Source organism: Chenopodium quinoa, unplaced genomic scaffold, assembly GCF_001683475.1.
Source record: "Chenopodium quinoa cultivar QQ74 unplaced genomic scaffold, ASM168347v1, whole genome shotgun sequence".
NCBI lineage: Eukaryota > Viridiplantae > Streptophyta > Magnoliopsida > Caryophyllales > Amaranthaceae > Chenopodium > Chenopodium quinoa.
Window position 1 is genome coordinate 813,800 of NW_018743204.1, and position 5,819 is coordinate 819,618.

A 5,819-nucleotide genomic window follows, 5' to 3' on the forward strand; every position below is an offset into this window, starting at 1 on the left:
TGTCTTTTTTTTCAAGAATAAGTGTATTTTCAAATGGAAGTTGTTATTTTTAAAAAATATCTTCTTTTAAACATACATCATGACCATTATATATTCCAGTCTAATAATTTGACATACTAAAAAATAGTTATCAAAAAAAAATAATTTATTTAAAAAAACAAAATATTTACATATGCATACCACTAATCCACTATCTCTATGTATATATATATGAAGAAAACTACTCCAATATCAACTACACTCTTCATTCTATAGAAACCTACTTCGTTTCAGTTGCCCTAAAAACACTCAAAAAAAACTTTGCATTTCTACGCCAGATTTAACTGTGTTCATACAAAAAACATTCACAAGGTAAGATTAACTAGGAAAAATAAATAAAATAGTTGTTTCTCTAGATTTGTTTAATCCATGTATGTTTCACACAAACTCTATATATATTAAGTTCATACATCTCATGAAAAGTATATATGTTTAATGTATTTGACTATAGCCAAATTATAGCATTTAAATTAATTATATCCAAAAAAAACTGTTGGAATGTTCATATATAATATAAAAATGTTATACATCTAACATTAGTTTCTCTTTTTGTAGTGATCAGGATGAAAACGGAACAAGTACATCTTGATGAACTAAATCCGAATTCAATCAACTTCACTGTTAAGGTGAAAGTAGTTGAAAAATCTAGACAAAAAATGTTCTCCAATACCAGAGCAACAATCTTTCAAACATTATATCTACAGGATGAGAAGGTATATTGAATTTTAAAAAAAATAAATATCAACATACAACGTAGAAATATTATTCATTGCATGTACTGTATAAGATGAGGTTTAAGTTTGACAAAAAGGTCTTTGTTCAAGAAATATATAATTCATAAAATATAAAACACTAAACAGAGGAGACACACAATTACTTATTAAAAACATTTTTCAAAGCTGTGTTTGAATAAAAAAAGAAAAGAAAAAAATTACTAATCAAATAATACAAATTTCCTACCAAACCAAACTAATTTATATGTTATGACAGAAAGATGTTACATGCATCGTTAAACATGTGATCAAAATCTGTTATGCTTTGAAAAGTGGGTAATTATTTTTTGACAAACACAATAATTATTTTCTATTATTTAATAGATTTATGATAACAAAATCGTTCAATGATTTATTTAATCAAAGTTTGATTACAACCTTTATAATTTTTAGTACGTACACATTGAAACTTTGATGTATAATTATACTGTTTCTAGAAATCTAAATACTTAATCTATCGAAATACAATGTTGTTACTGTTAAACGTCGGCTTTTTTTTCGGCAGCCACTGTGTTTGATAGTGCATGTGTTTACGTGCGGTGTACGTTTTTTTCGGGTATTACTGAATTATTTTCGGCAACCTTTACTTTTATATTTGCCGAAACAAACGTGACTGATATTTGGGTATTAATATATGTTAAGATTTGAGTTTTCTATGCATTTTTTATTATCTACTGCTGATACATCATATGTAGTTATTTTGATTGTTGGTAGAATGTTATAATTGATCTTTTTGGCTAATGCTGGTGAATGTTACAGTTTTGATTTATAAGAATACTTATATTTATATATATATATTAGTAAAATCACTGTTATGACTATTATTACTTCACGACACTAATAGCTCTTCCAATTTATAAAACATTCGTCGTAATGCTCTGATAATTTCAAATCGTTTAGGCGGTTTGGATTAGTATTCCTGATGTGATTTATATTACTGTCACTGCTAAAAAAATAAAAGTTTTCCTGTTTATACCTACAAATAAAATGATAAAATGAAAAAAAAAATTCATAGTTGTATTTATTCCAGAATAACAAGATGCGTGTCACTCTCTTTGGAGATCAAATCAAAGCATATGATGAAGCCATTGCATACAATGGGGAATACAAAATATACAATGCAACTGTCAGGCCAATTGATGATCAGTATCGGACTACCCATGATCAACTGCCTTATCAACTACATTTCAATCATCAAACGGTTGTCCAACCTGTTTGCGCTGAAACTGGTTATGTGGTACCACAATATCAGTCAATAGCTTCAATCCCAAAACTAGAGGTTGCTGATGAAAGATATGGTATTCTCCTATACTTAATATATTGTTTCTATTCTAACATAAATGTAAATAAAGATAATTTAGCACTTAATTATTAACACATTTCTACGACTAGGTGAGACAATTACATCGAAAAAAAATATTTTTTACGTATTTTTTTCGTTCTTGTTGTCCTTTTAAAATTTTACATACATCTAATTAAATGATACAACTATAATTAAAGATAATCCTTCAATGTTGTGTGTATTTAATGATGGTAATTGTACTGATGTACTGGGTGTAATATTATTTGTAGAAGAAGCAGCACGGCAGATCAACTCCAAATATAATACCGAAAGCTATGTCCGAGAAATTGTCATTACAGACCAGGCGTAAAGAAAACAATCCAACAAATTACTTTCTAATTAAATTATGTAGTTTGTTGAAAAACATGACTAATTAGTTCTTTCTTTGTTACAAGCATAACCAAACATTAACCATCTCTGCCTGGAATGACCTCTTAGGGACTGCAAGTGATGCGCTAAATTTTTGGGCCAAAAAATTTACCGTTGTTGGCTTTACAGCACTAAAACATAATCCTCGCAGAGGTGAAATATTTATAGGAGAAGAAAAAAAAATCAAAATAACTGTTTATCTAGATCGTACAAAATTGAAAAAATAACATGTGTTTTCTTTTTCAGCATTTGTCTTATCAACTACTATGTCTACAAGAATAATTCATAATCCTAAAGGAGATAGGGCAAACATGTTACGAGAATGGTAATTATAATGAACAACAAATATTAATGAATAAAAACTAAATGTTATGGTTTAAAACCAATTTTTTCGTATATTTTCAGGGTAGTTGCACATAAACAACTGCTACAAGATAGACAAGCGAGAGTTCTACAAATAAGATATTCTACACAAGAACAATCCATGAAAACGATTGAAGAACTAACAGAAAAAAAGGTATACAAATTGGTTAAGCGCTTACATAAATAAAAAACATACAACTTTGATATTATTTCTAACGTTTTTTCAGGCTGCAAATTCGTTAATGGACAAAAGACATTGGATACAGGCAATCGTTCCAAATGCTTCTTTGGACAATGTATTTGTCTATACAGGTTGCTCTCGATGTGGGAACAAATGCAGAGTACCAGAAGGAAGGCAGTTTACATGTATTTTTTGTGACAACAAAAATTGTGTTTCGGCTCCAAGGTTTGTTAGATCCCTTACATAATATAATCAAGCAACTAGACAATTTAATAATACAAATGTTTTTTATTTATTTTAAAGTACAATATCCAATCCAATTAAACACTATATATAGTTTAATATTTTATCCCTACATTCTATAATAAAATTATTCATTTCATATTCCACAATTAAAACCCTACCACTGACTTCATAATTTCTGCATTGTACAGGGTCGCTTTCAAATTTGAAGTAGTCGATGTAACAGGATCAATGACATTGACATCGTTCAACAATGATACCGAGAAAATGTTTAGTAAAACCGCAGCAGAAATCAAAACTATGAAAGATTGTGTATGACTCTTTTCAATAATACTTTTACACAAATTTAAAATACAGTTAGACCATTGTTTAACATCTATGTACAACATTTTTTGTGAATAAGATTCTTATACAATGACTTCAATTACATTGTGTAGGGCGATGTATTTGGTATCCAAGAAATTGAAGAGAAACTCGGCAAAAAAACCACTTTCTTCAAGCTCGGTCCATCTAATTCCCTTGGTTCAAGCAGCATGTTGGAGTGGTCGCTCAAAACTATTGAACTTCTGATGATGTATCAAAAAAAGATGAGGCAAAATTATCTGTTGCACGAAACGCTGAATCCGAATATTCAGACCTGAATAATAGTGAGGCATTTACACCAACCAAGCATCAACGGAGAGCCGCAGTTAAAACAGCAGAAGACAATGTTGAAATAACAAATGAAGAAACACCATATTCAAAAACAAAAGACAAAGGAAAAGAAAAACTTTCAGAAATACCAATACCAAATATCCCGTTCCCATCAAACGGTCTTTAATTTATCACGTACTTAATATATAAGTTAATAATCTCTTTGAATACAGCAAATCCCTCATGACAATTAATATATAAATATCCCAACTCACAGGTATTGTCATAGCTGATGAAGGAGAACATGCTGTCAAAGATTCAACTATACTGACAGCTGAACCTGTCAAGACTCCAAAACTATAAAAAGCTGAATGGACAGACCTCTGTCGCACTCGCATGAGTGGAACCAAGAATTCTCCAGTGACTCCAGCACCCATTGGAGACACAAAAAGCAGCTTGGATTATGATAAAAGTACAGCAGCAAAAAGACTCCGCTTCACAACACCGAAGAAGACTGAAAGTAAAAGTGATGAAGTTGCCGAGAAGGATCCAAAAGAATGATATAATCAAAGTTCAGGGTGTAATCCAATCTTTGCCCACAAATTTCCTTTCTTTTGTCAGTTGCCTTTCCTATTAGTTATTAAGCTCAATGACTTTTAAACAATTAATGATTGTAAATATGTTTAACTCCAGCTTTGTAATACTGGAGAATGAAAATTTTCAAATAGTGCTCTAAGAACATATACAATAATAAATGTTCTTAGAAAACACTATAGATAAGTCGGATGTAGATCACAAGAAAAAAACAAAAAACAAACTGTGATGTTTATTTTGAAATTTGAATATATAAATAGTTAATAATAATTATATAATACATTATCTATGTTCATTGAATTGTGAAAATCATACTTCTTTGCTACATCATCACACTTATCCACTGTCCTCAACCTAATTACTTCGTCCTCTATATAAGCAAATGTTTCCTCTATGTTCTCTCCACCTCTTTCATCATCTACAACTCAACATTTCATTCTCTTCAACAATAACACAAAAATCAAAATTCACTACCTCTAAGCTATCGATCAAGTACTTTTAACCAAATTCTGTAAAACAATTTGTAATTTTTCCATCCTACCTAAAAAATTTGTTCTGGCCTATAACAACTAAGATGGGAAAAGCCGAAATTTATTTATCAACATTCGAGAGTAGTCAAACTAACATGATGCTCAGATATAAAAAGGTATGCTTTATTTATAAGTTCCAAATGCAAGAGTTTGTTATCAACAATGATCATCCATCTCATTCCCAACGCCATAGTGTACCCCTATTTTTATTTCACATTTGTTCTATTCTTTATGATTTCCGAAATATTATTATTAATATAGTTCGTTATAAAAAAAGACCACTGTAAGATCCGCAAGTACCTCTTCCAAGGTCATTACTCTATTCCTTTTGTTTTTTTTTCTTTTTCTATAATTTCGATGTAATTTTATATAATCTAGAATAACTGTGTAGGTACTTCGACGCATACAACAAACGGGAGTACATAATGAATAAGTATAAATTATAGAAATTGATATGGACGACATACGAAAATATGTAATTCAAAAACAGATCGACAGAAACATCGCTAAATTATGTAGCATGTAATACAATGCCTTTGCTTATGAACAGATACAATAGTACCAGGGTTTTGAAAACTAATTGAAGCGATGCTACAGTCAATAAAGAAACCAAAGGAGAAAACAAGTACCGACCCAAACCAAGAGTATCAATTGAGGCGCAAACCAAAAAAAAAACGCCGAAAGAAAAAAAAATAAGGGCATAAGAGAATTGGTGCAATACGCAATTCTACTCCTCCATCTTTGAAGAACAA